We start from the raw sequence: 22,296 nt of genomic DNA, 5'->3' as shown, positions 1-22,296 counted from the left end.
TTAGTCTCATGTTGCAGCTGAAAAAAAACATCCAAGAAATGTTTCATATGCACAAAAAAAAGTATTTTTCTAAAATGTGTTTACATCCCTGTTAGTGAGCATTTTTCCTTTGCCAAGATAATCCATCCACCTGACAGGTGTGGTATAGCAAGAAGCTGATTAAACAGCATGATCATTACACAGGTGCACCTTGTGCTGGGGGACAATAAAAGGCCTCTCTAAAATGTGAAATTATGACTACAGGAATGTCCACCAGAGCTGTTGCCAGATAATTGAATGTTCATTTTTCTACCTAAAGCCGTCTCCAACGTTGTTTTAGAGAATATAGCAGTAAGTCCAACTGGCCTCACAACCACAGACCACGTGTGTGGGTGAGCAGTTTGCCGATGTCAACGTTGTGAACAGAGTGCCCCATGGCATAAGCTACGGACCACGAACATAATTGCAATTTATCGATGCACAGAGATACCGTGACGAGATCCTGAGGCCCATTGTCATTCCATTCATCTGCTGCCATCACCTCATGTTTCAACATGATAATGTCCCCTTGTCGCAAGGATCTGTCCCAGTTCTTCCATGGCCTGCACACTCACCACACGTCACCCATTGAGCATGTTTGGGCTGCTCTGGATCGACGTGTACGGCAGTGTGTTCCAGTTCCTGCCAATATCCAGCAACTTCCCACAGCCATTGAAGAGGAGTGGGACAACATTCCACAGGCCACAATCAACAGCTCTGATCAACTCTGATACTGACCGGTTTTCTGATCCACAACCCTATCTTTTGTTAAGGTATCTGTGACCAACAGATGCAGATCTGTATTCCCAGTCATGTGAAATCCATAGATTAGGACCTAATTAATTCACTTCAATTGACTAACTTGTTAATATGTACTGTATATCAGTGAACTCTTTGCTGCATGTTGTGTTTCTATTTCTGTTCAGTATTATTACAGTAGAAAACAGGAATCTAATTGGTTGTTCTGTCTCTCTAGCTCTCTCTCTTTCTCTCTTTACAAATCTCTGAAAAATGTGTTCTGTCTCTCTAGCTCTCTCTCTTTCTCTCTTTACAAATCTCTGAAAAATGTGTTCTGTCTCTCTAGCTCTCTCTCTTTCTCTCTTTACAAATCTCTGAAAAATGTGTTCTGTCTCTCTAGCTCTCTCTCTTTCTCTCTTTACAAATCTCTGAAAAATGTGTTCTGTCTCTCTAGCTCTCTCTCTTTCTCTCTTTACAAATCTCAGAAAAATGTGTTCTGTCTCTCTAGCTCTCTCTCTTTCTCTCTTTACAAATCTCAGAAAAATGTGTTCTGTCTCTCTAGCTCTCTCTCTTTCTCTCTTTACAAATCTCTGAAAAATGTGTTCTGTCTCTCTAGCTCTCTCTCTTTCTCTCTTTACAAATCTCAGAAAAATTGTGTTCTGTCTCTCTAGCTCTCTCTCTTTCTCTCTTTACAAATCTCTGAAAAATGTGTTTTCAATTACGCACTCAAGAAAAAAAATCGTGTGTGTAGTGTGTGACGTCATGTGCAGACAGTGGTCCCGTTCTGTCGAGTGGCACACAGGGCTCTGTGAGGTACGAGAGAAGGAGGCACGGAAAAAAGAGAGAGAGACGGAGCCCTCGGGAACTATTCAATCAGAAATAAACAAAAACACACTTCTCTTCATGGACTGTAAAATTAAAAGATTAATTATCATATGCTTGGATTGGAAGAATCAACACACGGACGACCTGAATAACGGAATTCACTTTTTGGGGGGATTTTGGTAGACACTCCGAATTAATATATTTTTGAGGTTCAAGCAACATTTTCGAAATATCGCTGAGAAGGAACAACTGTAAGTATATTTTAGATTTCTGATTAACTTAAATGTAATAGGTTTGTTACGCGCAGGACTGGAGACTGTGCGGCGGAATCAGAATAAATTGTTGCGCCAACGCGACTGAGCAGCGGTGCCTCATAAAACCGTTCACTTTGCCATTAGTTTAATTAATTCATCTTAGTTTTTCCACTACAACACATAATGACAGAGCATTTCCATAAGATGAAACGCGGGCTTCGGAAAATGGGATTTTAGCTACAGTATGTGTTGCATTGCAACATGATCGTTTTGGGGAGTTTTTCCCCCTTTTTCTTCGATGACATTCTGCCTCTCTCTCTCTCTCCGATCTCTGTTCTCTCTCTCTTTCTGTTCTCACTTTCTCTGTATCCATATTGTCCAACATCCCATTATTCAGAATAAAACACGTAGATGATGTATCATAAAGGCTCTATGGCTGTCTTGTAGTTTTGACAGATTATTGGAGTCCTTTGCGTAAACATTGGCCGGTACATATCTATATATTCGTCCTGTGATTTAACCCCCAAGGTATATTATGCCTTGGTATACTTTACTCTACCGCCCCACTGGGCACAAACTGGTTGAATAAACGTTGTTTCAATGTAATTTGTCAACATGGAGTATTCATGAAAAATACATTGGATTTGATAATTGAGGGTCAAATTTCAACCATGGGATTATGTTATCATGGTAACCAAATGTTAACATAGACAAATGTTATGTTATCATGGTAACCAAATGTTAACATAGACAAACCTTGTATTAAATATGTTGAATCTGTACCTTATAAAACAATGTTAGATCTTCAATGTAATATCCACAATACAAAAATGGATCTGCTTACAGCTACCCGTTGGTCTCCCATCAGGGTTTTTAACCCTCGAAAGGGTATGTTTAAGAGAGCAAATGAAATGTGACTATACTTTATCATATATATTTAAATATGTTTTTTAGGCCTATAGCGTTTACAAAGTCATCAACAGCTGTTGTTTCAATTCAACCCAGAATTCAACTGTGAAATAGACAATACAATAGGCCTATGGTTTCAAGCTCTAGTTGATTACAAATGTCATTATATTTAGTGACGTTGAATTGTGTTTGGTTGTCAACACAACCACCAGATATCAACATTTAAAGGAGATGTATCTTCTGATTGGATAGTTCGATCTGAGCCTCTGACTGAGTCTGGCTTTAAAACTCCAGTTTTTCTACAAATGAATCATTTATATGTTGGATTCACGTCTCCAGCTCAACCAAACATCGAAGGCAGCCCTTTCCTGCAGTCAACTAATGGCCTAATGGGTGGAATGTTATTCATACTTTACATGATTAATAAACAACGGAGAAAATCTGGTGTTTCTATGTCAAACAGTTTTGTTCGATTTCACTCTTCTGTGATGTATATAAAGTGTAATATTGGGATGCAAACTCAACATATTATACATTTTAACTCCATATCTGACATGTTATATCTTCTTTTCGCCATGTATACATTTGTTTCAAAGTATATTTGTTTAAGAACCAAGACTCTTTGTGACCCTGATTTAGCCCACTGCAGTAAACAGTGAAATAATAGGACTCATTCAAATCAAACTGCATTTAAAAAAAGCATCTACATTTTGATTTGATTTAGTCATATTCTTTAATTTACATTATTGGTTGAGATGAAGACGTGAATTCAACATATCAATGATTAATTTGTAGACAAACTGGAATTAAAGCCAGACTCAGTCAGAGACTCAGATGGAACTATCCTATTTATTTATTATTTTATTTCACCTTTATTTAACCAGGTAGGCTAGTTGAGAACACCTTTATTTAACCAGGTAGGCTAGTTGAGAACACCTTTATTTAACCAGGTAGGCTAGTTGAGAACACCTTTATTTAACCAGGTAGGCTAGTTGAGAACACCTTTATTTAACCAGGTAGGCTAGTTGAGAACAAGTTCTCATTTGCAACTGCGACCTGGCCAAGATAAAGCATAGCAGTGTGAACAGACAACACAGAGTCACACATGGAGTAAACAATTAACAAGTCAATAACACAGTAGAAAAAAAGAGAGTCTATATACATTGTGTGCAAAAGGCATGAGGAGGTAGGTGAATAATTAAAATTTTGCAGATTAACACTGGAGTGATAAATGATCAGATGGTCATGTACAGGTAGAGATATTGGTGTGCAAAAGAGCAGAAAAGTAAATAAATATAAACAGTATGGGGATGAGAGAGGTAAATTGGGTGGGCTATTTACCGATGGACTATGTACAGCTGCAGCGATTGGTTAACTGCTCAGATAGCTGATGTTTGAAGTTAGTGAGGGAGATAAAAGTCTCCAAGATGGCGATTTTTGCAATTCGTTCCAGTCACAGGCAGAAGAGAACTGGAATGAAAGGCGGCCAAATGAGGTGTTGGCTTTAGGGATGATCAGTGAGATACACCTGCTGGAGCGCGTGCTACGGGTGGGTGTTGCCATCGTGACCAGTGAACTGAGATAAGGCGGAGCTTTACCTAGCATGGACTTGTAGATGACCTGGAGCCAGTGGGTCTGGCGACGAATATGTAGCGAGGGCCAGCTGACTAGAACATACAGGTCACAGTGGTGGGTAGTATAAGGGGCTTTGGTGACAAAACGGATGGCACATTGATAGACTGCATCCAGTTTGCTGAGTAGAGTGTTGGAAGCCATTTTGTAGATGACATCGCCGACGTCAGAAGATCTCCTTTAAATGTTGATATCTGGTTGTGTTGACAACCAAACAATGTTATGATACAGTAATTAGTCTAAAGTTAAGAAAATTTTACAAACTAATGTCACGTTCGACCTTAAAATGAGTAACACATCCATGGCCACATTTTGAGGTTCCTGAAACTATAAATGTCTTCTTATGTCATCAGAGAAAGCGCACAGGTCAAGATGGCATGCGTAGGTCGTCCCAGGTCAAGATGGCATGCGTAGGTCGTCACAGGTCAAGATGGCATGCGTAGGTCGTCACAGGTCAAGATGGCATGCGTAGATCGTCCCAGGTCAAGATGGCATGCGTAGGTCGTCCCAGGTCAAGATGGCATGCGTAGGTCGTCACAGGTTAAGATGGCATGCGTAGGTCGTCACAGGTCAAGATGGCATGCGTAGGTCGTCCCAGGTCAAGATGGCATGCGTAGGTCGTCACAGGTCAAGATGGCATGCGTAGATCATCCCAGGTCAAGATGGCATGCGTAGGTCATCACAGGTCAAGATGGCATGCGTAGGTCGTCCCAGGTCAAGATGGCATGCGTAGGTCATCACAGGTCAACATGGCATGCGTAGATCGTCCCAGGTCAAGATGGCATGCGTAGGTCATCACAGGTCAAGATGGCATGCGTAGGTCGTCACAGGTTAAGATGGCATGCGTAGGTCGTCACAGGTCAAGATGGCATGCGTAGGTCGTCCCAGGTCAAGATGGCATGCGTAGGTCGTCACAGGTCAAGATGGCATGCGTAGATCATCCCAGGTCAAGATGGCATGCGTAGGTCGTCCCAGGTCAAGATGGCATGCGTAGGTCGTCACAGGTCAAGATGGCATGCGTAGGTCGTCACAGGTCAAGATGGCATGCGTAGGTCGTCCCAGGTCAAGATGGCATGCGTAGGTCATCACAGGTCAAGATGGCATGCGTAGGTCGTCCCAGGTCAAGATGGCATTCGTAGGTCATCCCAGGTCAAGATGGCATGCGTAGGTCATCACAGGTCAAGATGGCATGCGTAGGTCATCACAGGTCAAGATGGCATGCGTAGGTCGTCACAGGTCAAGATGGCATGCGTAGGTCATCCCAGGTCAAGATGGCATGTGTAGGTCGTAACAGGTCTGTGGAGATCTTCACAATTGCTGTAATAATCTGCACAGAATCTGGAACAGCATTGATCACTTGCACCGTGTACTATTAATCTCAACTGCAATCCAGGTCATTTGGTTCTGCTATTAGATGAAGCACCGTGATAACACACATTGTGTTCCCATTTGACCTTTGAACTTTGCTGTGCTTTTAAATGGTTGATAGAGCAGTGATAACACATTGGAAATTCAACTAACCTTTGGCTTGTCTTTTTTGAGTGTGTGAATAGAAGCTGTAATCTCATTGATCAATGTCTTAACCAAATATGACCAAATAATGCACATTGAAATGACGTCGTCTGCCCAGTGGGTCTGAGACTCTGAGGGCTGTGTTCACTGGTTTGACCTGTGCTGAGGACCCAAGTCTCAATAATAACGTTTTGTACTGAACTCACTCCGATTTAGACACAGTGTTGTGCTCTGTGAGATGTCGAAGACACGGGTCAACCAGAGGATTACCTTGGACATTGAGATCATAGTTATTATGTATATCCATACTGTATAAAAGCTTGATGTGCGTAATTATACAGATTCCTTTTCTGATCTGACCAAAACAAACTCAGCCAATAAGGCCCTTGTAAGACAGCCCTGGTAAGACAGCCCTGGTAAGACAGCCCTGGTAAGACAGCCCTGGTAAGAAGGCCCTGGTAAGACGGCCCTGGTAAGAAGGCCTTGGTATGAGCTTCACCATGTAAACACAATGGGCATCAGCATAACAGGGACGTGAGACATGAGGTGAGGGGTTGATTGAAGTCACCTTTGTTGTTTTCCCTTATACTGCTTTGGTCCAAAACAGTGTGTAGGGAAAAGGGTGCCATCTGGGACTTAAGGGGTCAAGACCACCCTTCCAATACCTGTCATGCCCTGTTTCGCCCTGTCCTGTACTGTCCTGTCATTCCCTGAACCGCCCTGTCATGCCCTGCACCGCCCTGTCCTGTCATGCCCTGCTGAACCCTGTCGTGTCATGCCCTGCAGAACCCTGCCGTGTCATGCCCTGCAGAACCCTGTCCTGTCATGCCCTGCAGAACCCTGTCCTGTCATGCACTGCAGAACCCTGTTGTGTCATGCCCTGCAGAACCCTGTCGTGTCATGCCCTGCAGAACCCTGTCCTGTCATGCCCTGCTCTGCCCTGTCATGCCCTGCAGAACCCTGTCCTGTCATGCCCTGCAGAACCCTGTCCTGTCATTCCCTGCAGAACCCTGTCCTGTCATGCCCTGCAGAACCCTGTCCTGTCATGCCCTGCAGAACCCTGTCCTGTCATGCCCTGCAGAACCCTGTCCTGTCATGCCCTGCAGTGCCCTGTCCTGTCATGCCCTGCAGAACCCTGTCCTGTCATGCAGCGCCCTGTCCTGTCATGCCCTGCAGAACCCTGTCATGCCCTGCAGAACCCTGTCCTGTCATGCCCTGCAGCCCCCTGTCCAGTCATGCAGCGCCCTGTCCTGTCATGCCCTGCAGAACCCTGTCCTGTCATGCCCTGCCCTGTCCTGTCTTGCATCGCACCGCCCTGTCACGCCCTGCCCTGTCCTGCCCTGCACCGCCCTGTCCTGTCTAGGAATAGGAAGTGGAAGTGTAAATGAAGTGGAAGTGTAAATGACTTTAACCATTATTATTGACTATTATTTCATTCATATTTTTAATATGAATGAAATAATAGTCAATAATAATGGTTAAAGTCATTTACACTTCCACTTCATTTACACTTCCACTCAAGGCAGATATTCTTAACCACAAGTTTCTATTTTAGTGTGAATTTCTAATTGGTCTTGTGATGCGTCAGGTTTTAGTCCCTGTATAAAACAGATGACAGGAAATGACAGGCATGTTAATCAGAGTCAGAGTTGCATGTTTCAGACTACCTCAGTTGTTGTCCAGGGTAACCAGGACCTCCTGCTCAGTGCCAGGGATGATGATGCACAGATCAGCGTTACACATCATAATTAAATAGACCTACTTTATTATCTTCAGAGAATGTGCTTTTTCTAGTTCGATTTAAGTCAATGTAGAAAAAGTGTAGGATCTCTGTGGGGGCTGTGGACCTGGAATGACGATCAAAGATCAGCAATGAGCTTTTACAGTAGATAGATGTGCCAGGATCAATGATTCTTTACTTGGCAACATGTTCATTGTATATCTGAAAATCAAAATGGTGAATACCAGTGGAGGGGAGAACGGCTCATAATAATGTCCGGAACGGAGCACATGGAATGGCATCAAACACCTGCAAATCATGGAAACCAATGTGTTTGATGTATTTGATTCCATTCCACTGATTCCGCTCCAGTCATTACCACGAGCCCCATCCTCCCCAAATAAGGTGTCACCAACCTCCTGTGGTGAATACAAAGAAATTGGTTAAAGTTCTGACACACATATGCACATTGGATCACGTATTAATTACATTTTAATCACTTTATGCAGTCAGAGACTATAAAACACAGTATGCTAATATATTTTTTGTGAATCAGTGTGAAGAATTAAAGAAAAGAGAAGTGTTGTATATGTGGTCCTCAGATGTTCTCTAGCCTGAAACCCAGACCTATTTTGTGCTAACATTCCACTCCTTGTACCAAACAATTTGGCATGACAAGAAGTGTCAATGAGTGAAATGTTGGCACAAACAGACTGATGCTTACTACCCAGGCTAGCTCTTCTCATTCGATATGCTGTTTGTCTTATGACAGCAGCACATGTTGGGTTAGAGTTAGATGGATGGGAGCTGCTGACCAGATGCACTGTGGGTACCAGATGCACTGTGGGTACAACAAAGCCTCACCCAGAGATGATCCTTATTAGACGCCCTCAGAGCTCTCGGTGCCGACACCAGAAGACCAGGGCCTGGGCCCTGCAATGTGTTAAAGAGATCTATAGAGGAGAGAAAGGGGGGTGGAGGGAGGGAGGAAGGGGGGTGGGGGAGAGAGGAAGAAAGAAAGGGGGGTGGGGGGAGAGAGGAAGACTGATAGAGAGAATAGAGAGCGAGAAGGCTCCCTTGTTAAAAGGTCTTCTCACCACAATGCCACATCCTGTATAAATAAAGGTTAAATAAAAAAAACTGAGATTGCGAGAGGGAGAGAGAGAATCTTCCCACTGAGAGAGCCTGGCCGTCCCCCCTGTGTGTCTGTTATTGATCTGCCAGAGGTTCTGAGCCTGCATTCCTCCCTCCCTCCTCTCCCCCAGAGCTCTGAGTAGTAAGGTTCAAGGCAGCTGTGGAGAGAGAAAGAGTGAAACAAGGAGAGAGGGAAGGGGGAGAGAAGAGGGGGAGAGAAAAAGAGGAACCAGAATGCCACATGGAAGCAGTTTTCATCCCTTCAGCAGAATTAACTACACAGAACTAGCTAACTATAGGAAGGAGAGGGAGGGGAAGAGGGAGGAGGAGAGGAGGAGGAGGAGGGGAGGAGAGAGGGAGGAGAGGAGAGGAGGAGGAGAGAGGGAGGAGAGGAGGAGGAGGAGAGAGGGGAGGAGGAGAGAGGGAGGAGAGGAGGAGGAGAGGAGGAGGAGAAAGAGGAGAGGAGGAGAGAGGGAGGAGAGGAGAGGAGGAGGAGAGAGGGAGGAGGAGGAGAGGGAGGAGAGGAGGAGAGAGGGAGGAGAGGAGGAGGAGAGAGGGAGGAGGAGGAGAGGGAGGAGAGGAGGAGAGAGGGAGGAAGGGAGAGGGAGGAGGAGAGAGGGAGGAGTCAGATTATAGAAAATGGAGACATGATGTGAACAGCTAGGGTAACAAAAGCTCACTGTTCTGTTCTCAGACTTTGATGATGGGAACCAACAGGTCTCATCTGCATAAAGGACTTGTGAGGTATGATCACTGCTGGTGCTAACTGGGACCAGTACTTGTGAGGTATGATCACTGCTGGTGCTAACTGGGACCAGTACTTGTGAGGTATGATCACTGCTGGTGCTAACTGGGACCAGTACTTGTGAGGTATGATCACTGCTGGTGCTAACTGTTTACGTTTGTTTTAGTTATGTTGAGGTCCACTACACATTACCGATTTTCTGGAAACCTGATTTGCCGTGGATCAAAGTAAAGATTTTTGTGCATGTGCAAGATCCATTTTTCCGTAGCTGCTGCACACTCTGCTGCTCATATTTGGTATTTGGTTTTCCTGGGGTCCAGGAATAGGAGCAGCTACTCTTCCTGGGGTCCAGGAATAGGAGTAGCTACTCTTCCTGGGGTCCAGGAATAGGAGTAGCTACTCTTCCTGGGGTCCAGGAATAGGAGTAGCTACTCTTCCTGAGGTCCAGGAATAGGAGCAGCTACTCTTCCTGGGGTCCAGGAATAGGAGCAGCTACTCTTCCTGAGGTCCAGGAATAGGAGTAGCTACTCTTCCTGGGGTCCAGGAATAGGAGTAGCTACTCTTCCTGAGGTCCAGGAATAGGAGCAGCTACTCTTCCTGAGGTCCAGGAATAGGAGCAGCTACTCTTCCTGAGGTCCAGGAATAGGAGTAGCTACTCTTCCTGGGGTCCAGGAATAGGAGTAGCTACTCTTCCTGGGGTCCAGGAATAGGAGCAGCTACTCTTCCTGGGGTCCAGGAATAGGAGCAGCTACTCTTCCTGAGGTCCAGGAATAGGGGTAGCTACTCTTCCTGGGGTCCAGGAATAGGAGTAGCTACTCTTCCTGGGGTCCAGGAATAGGAGTAGCTACTCTTCCTGGGGTCCAGGAATAGGAGTAGCTACTCTTCCTGAGGTCCAGGAATAGGAGTAGCTACTCTTCCTGGGGTCCAGGAATAGGAGTAGCTACACTTCCTGAGGTCCAGGAATAGGAGCAGCTACTCTTCCTGAGGTCCAGGAATAGGAGCAGCTACTCTTCCTGAGGTCCAGGAATAGGAGTAGCTACTCTTCCTGGGGTCCAGGAATAGGAGTAGCTACTCTTCCTGGGGTCCAGGAATAGGAGCAGCTACTCTTCCTGGGGTCCAGGAATAGGAGCAGCTACTCTTCCTGAGGTCCAGGAATAGGAGTAGCTACTCTTCCTGGGGTCCAGGAATAGGAGTAGCTACTCTTCCTGGGGTCCAGGAATAGGAGTAGCTACTCTTCCTGGGGTCCAGGAATAGGAGTAGCTACTCTTCCTGAGGTCCAGGAATAGGAGTAGCTACTCTTCCTGAGGTCCAGGAATAGGAGTAGCTACTCTTCCTGGGGTCCAGGAATAGGAGCAGCTACTCTTCCTGGGGTCCAGGAATAGGAGCAGCTACTCTTCCTGGGGTCCAGGAATAGGAGTAGCTACTCTTCCTGGGGTCCTGGAATAGGAGTAGCTACTCTTCCTGGGGTCCAGGAATAGGAGTAGCTACTCTTCCTGGGGTCCAGGAATAGGAGTAGCTACTCTTCCTGAGACACAAAACATGACATAATGCAGAACATTACAAGAACAGCTCAAGGACAGAACTATAAATAAAAAAAGGCACAAGTAGCCTACATATCAATACATCCACACTATCTAGGTCCAGTAGCCTACATATCAATACATCCACACTATCTAGGTCCAGTAGCCTACATATCAATACATCCACACTATCTAGGTCCAGTAGCCTACATATCAATACATCCACACTATCTAGGTCCAGTAGCCTACATATCAATACATCCACACTATCTAGGTCCAGTAGCCTACATATCAACACATCCACACTATCTAGGTCCAGTAGCCTACATATCAATACATCCACACTATCTAGGTCCAGTAGCCTACATATCAATACATCCACACTATCTAGGTCCAGTAGCCTACATATCAATACATCCACACTATCTAGGTCCAGTAGCCTACATATCAATACATCCACACTATCTAGGTCCAGTAGCCTACATATCAATACATCCACACTATCTAGGTCCAGTAGCCTACATATCAATACATCCACACTATCTAGGTCCAGTAGCCTACATATCAATACATCCACACTATCTAGGTCCAGTAGCCTACATATCAATACATCCACACTATCTAGGTCCAGTAGCCTACATATCAATACATCCACACTATCTAGGTCCAGCAGCCTACATATCAACACATCCACACTATCTAGGTCCAGTAGCCTACATATCAACACATCCACACTATCTAGGTCCAGTAGCCTACATATCAACACATCCACACTATCTAGGTCCAGTAGCCTACATATCAATACATCCACACTATCTAGGTCCAGTAGCCTACATATCAATACATCAACACTATCTAGGTCCAGTAGCCTACATATCAATACATCCACACTATCTAGGTCCAGTAGCCTACATATCAATACATCCACACTATCTAGGTCCAGTAGCCTACATATCAATACATCCACACTATCTAGGTCCAGTAGCCTACATATCAATACATCCACACCAACTATCAAGCATTTCGCTACACTAAACTCGCAATAACATCTGCTAACCATGTGTGACCAATAGAATTTGATTTGATTTTAAATGGAGGAGAGGCGTTGTGCCGTGAGGTGTTGCTGTTCATTTCAGCAACATGAGATGGAACGGAGTTCTGTGCAATAATAATAACGGCTCTGTAAAATACTGTACATTTTCATGAATTTGTTCTGGATTTGGGGACTGTGAAAAGACCCCTGGTGGCATGTCTGGTGGGATAAGTGTGTGTTTATTTTTCTTTTTTCTTTCTTTAACTAGGCAAGTCAGTTAAAGAACAAATTATTATTTTCAATGACGGCCTAGGAACTGAACAGCCTGTTCAGGGGCAGAACGACAGATTTGTACCTTGTCAGCTCGGGGGTTTGAACTTGCAACCTTCCGGTTACTAATCCAACGCTCTAACCACTAGGCTACCCTGCCACCTGTGTGTGTCAGAGCTGTGTGTAACTACGCAAACATTGGGGATTTAACACAATGTTTCTGACAAAAAGAAGTGATGCAGTCAGTCTCTCCTCAACTCTGAGCCAAGAGAGACCATAGTATTTATATCAGCCCTCTGATTACAATGAAGAGCAGAACGTGCCACTCTGTTCTGGGCCAGCTGCAGCTTAACTAGGTCTTTCCTTGCAGCACTTAACCAAATGGCTGGACAATAATCAAGATTAGACAAAACTAGAGCCTACAGAACTAGCTTTTTTGAGTGTGGTGTCAAAAAAAGCAGAGCATCTCTTTATTACAGACAGACCTCTCCCCATCTCTTTATTTCAGACAGACCTCTCCCTATCTCTTTACTACAGACAGACCTCTCCCCATCTCTTTACTACAGACAGACCTCTCCCCATCTCTTTACTACAGACAGACCTCTCCCCATCTCTTTATTACAGACAGACCTCTCCCCATCTCTTTATTACAGACAGACCTCTCCCCATCTCTTTATTACAGACAGACCTCTCCCCATCTCTTTACTACAGACAGACCTCTCCCCATCTCTTTATTACAGACAGACCTCTCCCCATCTCTTTATTACAGACAGACCTCTCCCCATCTCTTTATTACAGACAGACCTCTCCCCATCTCTTTATTACAGACAGACCTCTACCCAACTCTTTATTACAGACAGACCTCTCCCCATCTCTTTATTACAGCCAGACCTCTCCCCATCTCTTTATTACAGACAGACCTCTCCCCATCTCTTTATTACAGACAGACCTCTCCCCATCTCTTTATTACAGACAGACCTCTCCCCATCTCTTTATTACAGCCAGACCTCTCCCCATCTCTTTATTACAGACAGACCTCTCCCCATCTCTTTATTTCAGACAGACCTCTCCCCATCTCTTTATTACAGACAGACCTCTCCCCATCTCTTTACTACAGACAGACCTCTCCCCATCTCTTTATTACAGACAGACCTCTCCCCATCTCTTTATTACAGACAGACCTCTCCCCATCTCTTTATTACAGACAGACCTCTCCCCATCTCTTTATTACAGCCAGACCTCTCCCCATCTCTTTATTACAGACAGACCTCTCCCCATCTCTTTATTATGGACAGACCTCTCCCCATCTCTTTATTACAGACAGACCTCTCCCCATATCTTTACTACAGACAGACCTCTCCCCATCTCTTTATTATGGACAGACCTCTCCCCATCTCTTTATTACAGACAGACCTCTCCCCATATCTTTACTACAGACAGACCTCTCCCCATCTCTTTACTACAGACAGACCTCTCCCCATCTCTTTATTACAGACAGACCTCTTTATTACAGACAGACCTCTCCCCATCTCTTTATTACAGACAGACCTCTCCCTATCTCTTTATTACAGCCAGACCTCTCCCCATCTCTTTATTACAGCCAGACCTCTCCCCATCTCTTTATTACAGCCAGACCTCTCCCCATCTCTTTATTACAGACAGACCTCTCCCCATCTCTTTATTACAGACAGACCTCTCCCCATCTCTTTATTACAGACAGACCTCTCCCCATCTTTACAACCACTGAATCAATATGTTTTGACCAGGACAGTTTACAATCTAAGGTAACACCAAGTAATTTAGTCTCCTCAACATGTTCAATAGCCACATCATTCATTACCAGATTCAGCTGAGGTCTAGAACTTAGGGAATGATTTGTATCAAATATAATGCTCTTCGTTTTAGAGATGTTCAGGACCAGTTTATTACTGGCCTCCCATTCCAAAACAAACTGCAACTCTTTCATGACTTTTGATCTTGTTCCTGTAGTGTTTGTAAACACCCTGGTAGGTCGATTAATGACCTGAATCAGATTACGGGCACTGGTTACAGCGAGGAGCTTCCTCTTGAGAGGACAGCTTGAGGAAAATCGGTCAATATTCAGGTCCCCAAGAAAGTAGACCTCTCTGTTTACATCACATATAAAGCATTTCACACATATTATTTAGATACTGACTGTTAGCACTTGGTTGCCGATAGCAACACCCCAAAAGAAAAGGCTGTAGATGTACCAAGTGAACCTGCAACCACAACACTTCAATAACATTTGACATAAAATCTTCTCTAAGCATTATAGGGATCTGAATATATACAGCAACTCCTCCCCCAAAAGCCCACAGGCTTGGCTCTCTCATCCCTTCCAGGCTTCTGGGAGGGAGGGTGGACAATGAGTCTGTCATAGCGGATGTAAGCAATGTCCCCACGCGCTCTGGCAGCTTTCATGGGATCAGTTCTTTCATCTTCTGGTGCACAACTTCAGGATAGTCCTCGTTGAGGAAGATGTACGTTCCTCTCAAGTTCTTGGCTCTTTCCAGAACAGCTACCTTGTTCTTGAACATCAGGAACTTGACCACTATCGGTCTGGGCCTGTCGTGGGTTTTCCAGTCCTGTGGGCGCGCTCCACCTCAATCTTCCTGTGGTCCATCTTCCCTCAAAAAGCCCTCAAACAACTCTGCTAGCTTGATAGGCAGCTAGCTATCTGCTAGGCTAGCTGCTACGCCAAATAACTCCTCAGAACCAGCCTTGGTCGGCCACATCAGAGACTAGCAGTCACAGCAACTGATGCCAACTGCGTCGTTGGATCCAAACTAAAAAGTTAGCTAGCTACTAAGAAACTTTCCCACTTTTAAAACAACAAACTTTCCAAAACAATAAACTGAGCTCTCCCTCATATGGTGTAACCTACGGTGTAACGTAGCTCAGTGAATACCAGATGAACACATTTGTCTGGTGTGCCGAGACACTTCATAGTGGGTAATGGAAAAAGGATTGAAAAAGTATGACAACAAACTACTCCTAAGAGAAGCTATGTGAATATACAAATAAATGATGTATCTCCACACGGTTTAAAATAATAATTTCTCCTTCCTATAAAGCCACATGTAGACCGTTATACAGTATAAGAACACTGTCCATATCAGATTTTGCATATCGTTTATGAGTTTGCCCCACATGTCTTTGCCTAATGTTCTTTGTGGTGGGCTGTCTCATGAATCGATGTGATGTAATTAGATGAATGGACACCTGGGGCAAATTATTTGTGTGTTGCCTTTCAGGCTCGCTCTCATAACCTATAATTCTGTATCTCTTTGTGACTCATTTGTATACAAGTAGACCAGAGGGGCCACGTCCCTGATTGGCGGATGGGAGTAAACCATGATTAGAACCACCTGCTGCTCATCTGTAGTTCTTTACAAATGCTGTTTTTAAGTCTTTAAAATGGTATCTTGTAGCACTGAAGAAGGCTGTAAAAGCCCAACACGACTCTGTACTCTGTCCCTGATGCAATAAACCATTTTAAAAACATAGAAAAATTAACCCATTACACTTCTTTATTGGTCTGAATTTTAACATGTTTGACACACAAGCCATGGTGCCATGAGTGCCATGGTTCTCTTTTGATTTGTAACCTATGGTGCAGTGGTGAAACCTATGGCGTAATTAATAAAAAAGATATATACATGTACAGTGCCTTGCGAAAGTATTCGGCCCCCTTGAACTTTGCGACCTTTTGCCACATTTCAGGCTTCAAACATAAAGATATAAAACTGTATTTTTTTGTGAAGAATCAACAACAAGTGGGACACAATCATGAAGTGGAACGACATTTATTGGATATTTCAAACTTTTTTAAGAAAAAGAAAATAGGGCGTGCAAAATTATTCAGCCCCTTTACTTTCAGTGCAGCAAACTCTCTCCAGAAGTTCAGTGAGGATCTCTGAATGATCCAATGTTGACCTAAATGACTAATGATAATAAATACAATCCACCTGTGTGTAATCAAGTCTCCGTATAAATGCACCTGCACTGTGATAGTCTCAGAGGTCCGTTAAAAGCGCAGAGAGCATCATGAAGAACAAGGAACACACCAGGCAGGTCCGAGATACTGTTGTGAAGAAGTTTAAAGCCGGATTTGGATACAAACATATTTCCCAAGCTTTAAACATCCCAAGGAGCACTGTGCAAGCGATAATATTGAAATGGAAGGAGTATCAGACCACTGCAAATCTACCAAGACCTGGCCGTCCCTCTAAACGTTAAGCTCATACAAGGAGAAGACTGATCAGAGATGCAGCCAAGAGGCCCATGATCACTCTGGATGAACTGCAGAGATCTACAGCTGAGGTGGGAGACTCTGTCAATAGGACAACAATCAGTCGTATATTGCACAAATCTGGCCTTTATGGAAGAGTGGCAAGAAGAAAGCCATTTCTTAAAGATATCCATAAAAAGTGTTGTTTAAAGTTTGCCACAAGCCACCTGGGAGACACACCAAACATGTGGAAGAAGGTGCTCTGGTCAGATGAAACCAAAATGGAACTTTTTGGCAACAATGCAAAACGTTATGTTTGGCGTAAAAGCAACACAGCTCATCACCCTGAACACACCATCCCCACTGTCAAACATGGTGGTGGCAGCATCATGGTTTGGGCCTGCTTTTCTTCAGCAGGGACAGGGAAGATGGTTAAAATTGATGGGAAGATGGATGGAGCATTCATCTTTTGGAAGAAAACCTGATGGAGTCTGCAAAAGACCTGAGACTGGGACGGAGAGTTGTCTTCCAACAAGACAATGATCCAAAACATAAAGCAAAATCTACAATGGAATGGTTCAAAAATAAACATATCCAGGTGTTAGAATATCCAGGTGTTAGAATGTCAAAGTCCAGACCTGAATCCAATCGAGAATCTGTGGAAAGAACTGAAAACTGCTGTTCACAAATGCTCTCCATCCAACCTCACTGAGCTTGAGCTGTTTTGCAAGGAGGAATGGGAAAAAATGTCAGTCTCTCGATGTGCAAAACTGATAGAGACATACCCCAAGCGACTTACAGCTGTAATCGCAGCAAAAGGTGGCGCTACAAAGTATTAACTTAAGGGGGCTGAATAATTTTGTACGCCCAATTTTTCAGTTTTTGATTTGTTAAAAAAGTTTGAAATATCCAATAAATGTCGTTCCACTTCATGATTGTGTCCCACTTGTTGTTGATTCTTCACAGAAAAATACAGTTTTATATCTTTATGTTTGAAGCCTGTAATGTGGCAAAAGGTCGCAAAGTTCAAGGGGGCCGTATACTTTCGCAAGGCACTGTATATATATATTTCACCTTTATTTAACCAGGTAGGCTACTTACAACTGCGACCTGGCCAAGATAAAGCAAAGCAGAGTACCACAAACATACAGTCAATAACACAATAGGTTGTTACAATACAGGCTCCATACCATAGGTTGTTACAAATGTAGTAAGATAAGGGAGGTAAGGCAATGAATAATTGAAATAATTACAATTAAGCAATTAAACACTGGAGTGATAGATGTGCAGAAGATGAATGTGCAAGTAGAGATACTGGGGTGCAAAGGAGAAAATAATAAAATAAAAAACAATATGGGGGATGAGGTAGTTGGGTGGACTATTTACAGATGGGCTGTGTACAGGTACAGTGATTAGTAAGCTGCTCTGACAGCTGATGCTTAAAGTTAGAGAGGGAGATATAAGACTCCAGCTTCAGTGATTTTTGTAATTCGTTCCAGTCATTGGCAGCAGAGAACTGGAAGGAAAGGTGATGAGTTGACTTTGATTGATGACCAGTGAAATATACCTGCTGGAGCGCGTGCTACAGGTGGATGCTGCTATGGTGACCAGTGAGCTGAGGTAAGAGAGGGCTTTACCTAGCAAAGACTTATAGATGTCCTGGAGCCCGTGGGTTTGGCAACAAATATGAAGCGAGGGCCAGCCAACGAGAGAATACAGGTCGAAGAGGTGGGTTGTATATGGGGCTTTGGTGACAAAACGGATGGCACTGTGATAGACTACATCGAATTTGCTGAGTACTATTTTATAAATGACATCACCGAAGTCGAAGATCGGTAGGATAGTCAGCTTTACGAGGGTATGTTTGGCAGCATGAGTGAAGGATGCTTTGTTGCGAAATAGGAAGACAATTCTAGATTTAATTTTGGATTGGAGATGTTTAATATGAGTCTGGAAGGAGAGTAATGGTGTAACCTATGTTGTAACCTATGGTGTAATGGTGTAGCCTATTGTATGGTGTAGCCTATGGTGTAACAACCTATGGTATAACAACCTATGATGTAGTCTATGGTGTAACAACCTATGGTGTAACAACCTATGGCGTAACAACCTATGGTGTAGTCTATGGTGTAGTCTATGGTGTAGCAACCTATGGTTTAACAACCTAGGGTGTAACAACCTATGGTTTAACAACCTAGGGTGTAGCAACCTATGGTGTAGCAACCTATGGTGTAACAACCTATGGTGTAGCAACCTATGGTGTAACAACCTATGGTGTAACAACCTAGGGTGTAACAACCTATGGTGTAGCATCCTATGGTGTAGTCTATGGTGTAGTCTATGGTGTAGCAACCTATGGTGTAGCAACCTACGGTGTAACAATATATGGTGTAGCAACCTATGGTGTAGTCGATGGTGTAACAACCTATGGTGTAGTCTATGGTGTAACAATCTATGGTCCAACAACATATGGTGTAACAACCTATGGTGTAGTCTATGGTGTAGTCTATGGTGTAGCAACCTATGGTGTAGCAAATCAAATCAAATCAAATGTATTTATATAGCCCTTCGTACATCAGCTGATATCTCAAAGTGCTGTACAGAAACCCAGCCTAAAACCCCAAACAGCAAACAATGCAGGTGTAGAAGCACAGTGGCTCGGAAAAACTCCCTACAAAGGCCAAAACCTAGGAAGAAACCTAGAGAGGAACCAGACTATGTGGGGTGGCCAGTCCTCTTCTGGCTGTGCCGGGTGGAGATTATAACAGAACATGGCCAAGATGTTCAAATGTTCATAAATGACCAGCATGGTCCAATAATAATAAGGCAGAACAGTTGAAACTGGAGCATCAGCACGGCCAGGTGGACTGGGGACAGCAAGAGGTCATCATGTCAGGTAGTCCTGAGGCATGGTCCTAGGGCTCAGGTCCTCTGAGAGAGAGAAAGAAAGAGAGAAAGAGAGACTTAGAGAGAGCACACTTAAATTGACACAGGACACCGAATAGGACAGGAGAAGTACTCCAGATATAACAGACTGACCCTAGCCCCCCGACACATAAACTACTGCAGCATAAATACTGCAGGCTGAGACAGGAGGGGTCAGGAGACACTGTGGTGTAACAATCTATGGTGTAACAACCTATTGTGTAACAACCTATGGTGTAACAACCTATGGTGTAGTCTATGGTGTAACAACCTATGGTGTAACAACCTATGGTGTAACAACCTATGGTGTAACAACCTATGGTGTAACAACCTATGGTGTAACAACCTATGGTGTAGCAGTCTATGGTGTACCAACCTATGGTGTAACAACCTATGGTGTAACAATCTATGGTGTAGTCTATGGTGTAGTCTATGGTGTAGCAACCTATGGTGTAACAACCTATGGTGTAGTCTATGGTGTAGCAACCTATGGTGTAACAACCTATGGTGTAGCAACTGGAAGGATGCTGATCTCATCCAGTCAGTAGAGGATGCTTGGTAGTTTTCTTTAAATGCCTTCCTCACCATCTTAAATAAGCATGCCCCATTGAAGAAATGTAGAACCAGGAACAGATATAGCCCTTGCTTCTCTCCAGACCTGACTGCCCTTAACCAACACAAAAACATCCTATGGTGTTCTGCATTAGCATCGAACAGCCCCTGTCAAATGCAACTTTTCAGGGAAGCTAGAAACCAATATAGACAGGCAGTTAGAAAAGCCAAGGCTAGCTTTTTAAAGCAGAAATTTGCTTCCTGCAACACAAAAAAAGTTCTGGGACACTGTAAAGTCAATGGAGAATAAGAACACCTCCTCCCAGCTGCCCACTGCACTGAAGATAGGAAACACTGTCACCACCGATAAATCCACTATAATTGAGAATTTCAAGAAGCATTTTTCTACGGCTGGCCATGCTTTCCACCTGGCTACCCCTACCCCGGTCAACAGCACTGCACCCCCCACAGCAACTCGCCCAAGCCTTCCCCATTTCTCCTTCTCCCAAATTCAGTCAGCTGATGTTCTGAAAGAGCTGCAAAATCTGGACCCCTACAAATAAGCCGGGCTAGACAATCTGGACCCTTTCTTTCAAAAATCATCTACCGAAATTGTTGCAAACCCTATTACTAGCCTGTTCTAACTCTCATTCGTGTCGTCTGAGATTCTCAAAGTTTGGAAAGCAGCTGCGGTCATCCCCCTCTTCAAAGGAAGGGACACTCTTGACCCAAACTGCTACAGACCTATATCTATCCTACCCTGCCTTTCTAAGGTCTTCGAAAGCCAAGTCAACAAACAGATTACCGACCATTTCGAATCCCACCGCACCTTCTCCGCTATGTAATCTGGTTTCAGAGCTGGTCATGGGTGCACCTCAGCCACACTCAAGGTCCTAAACGATATCTTAACCGCCATCGATAAGAAACAATACTGTGCAGCCGTATTCATTGACCTGGCAAAGGCTTTTGACTCTGTCAATCACTACATCCTCATCGGCAGACTCGATAGCCTTGGTTTCTCAAATGATTGCCTCGCCTGGTTCACCAACTACTTGAACTGATACAGTTCAGTGAGTCAAATCGGAGGGCCTGTTGTCAGTCTCTATGGGGGTGCCACAGGGTTCAATTCTTGGACCGACTCTCTTCTCTGTATACATCAATGATGTCGCTCTTGCTGCTGGTGAGTCTCTGATCCACCTCTACGCAGACAAAACCATTCTGTACACTTCTGGTCCTTCTTTGGACACTGTGTTAACAACCCTCCAGACGAGCTTCAATGCCATACAACTCTCCTTCCGTGGCCTCTAATTGCTCTTAAATACAAGTAAAACTAAATGCATGCTTTTCAACCAATCGCTGCCTGCACCTGCCCGCCCGTCCAACATCACTACTCTGGACGGTTCTGACTTAGAATATGTGGACAAGTACAAATACCTAGGTGTCTGGTTAGACTGTAAACTCTCCTTCCAGACTCACATCAAACATCTCCAATCCAAAGTTACATCTAGAATTGGCTTCCTGTTTCGCAACAAAGCATCCTTCACTCATGCTGCCAAACATACCCTTGTAAAACTGACCATCCTACCGATCCTCGACTTCGGCGATGTCATTTACAAAATAGCCTCCAATACCCTACTCAATAAATTGGGTGCAGTCTATCACAGTGCCATCTGTTTTGTCAACAAAGCCCCATATACTACCCACCACTGCGACCTGTATGCTCTCGTTGGCTGGTCCTCGCTTCATACTTGTCGCCAAACCCACTGGCTCCAGGTCATCTACAAGACCTTGCTAGGTAAAGTCCCCCCCTTATCTCAGTGCTCTGGACACGATAACAACACCCACCCGTAGCACGCGCTCCAGCAGGTATATCTCTCTGGTCACCCCCAAAACCAATTCTTGCTTTGGCCGCCTCTCTTTCCAGTTCTCTGCTGCCAATGACTGGAACGAACTGCAAAAATCTCTGAAACTGGAAACACTTATCTCCCTCACTAGCTTTAAGCACCAGCTGTCAGAGCAGCTCAGAGATTACTGCACCTGTACATAGCCCATCTATAATTTAGCCCAACTACCCCTCCCCCTACTGTTTTTATTTATTTATTTTGCTCCTTTGCACCCCATTATTTATATTTCCACCTTGCACATTCTTCCACTGCAAATCTACCATTCCAGTGTTTTACTTTCTATATTGTATTTACTTCTCCACCATGGCCTCAAAGGACGCCATTGAGATTCACCTAAAACAGGGAATTTTTAC

General features: G+C 44.2%; 1 protein-coding gene across 2 annotated transcripts in view; it reads left to right on the top strand.

The window, feature by feature from the left end:
• The first annotated feature begins 1,543 nt into the window (after positions 1 to 1,543).
• lpar1 (lysophosphatidic acid receptor 1) overlaps positions 1,544 to 22,296 on the top strand; it is a 107,346-nt gene continuing 86,593 nt past the window's right edge. For both annotated transcript variants that reach the window (XR_004210163.1, XM_031826004.1), the window contains exon 1: positions 1,544 to 1,832. The gene's annotated coding sequence lies outside the window, so the exon portion shown is untranslated. The remainder of the gene's footprint in view (positions 1,833 to 22,296) is intronic.

Source organism: Oncorhynchus kisutch, linkage group LG6 (assembly GCF_002021735.2).
Source record: "Oncorhynchus kisutch isolate 150728-3 linkage group LG6, Okis_V2, whole genome shotgun sequence".
Lineage (NCBI taxonomy): Eukaryota > Metazoa > Chordata > Actinopteri > Salmoniformes > Salmonidae > Oncorhynchus > Oncorhynchus kisutch.
This window is presented reverse-complemented; position numbering and strand designations above follow the sequence as displayed.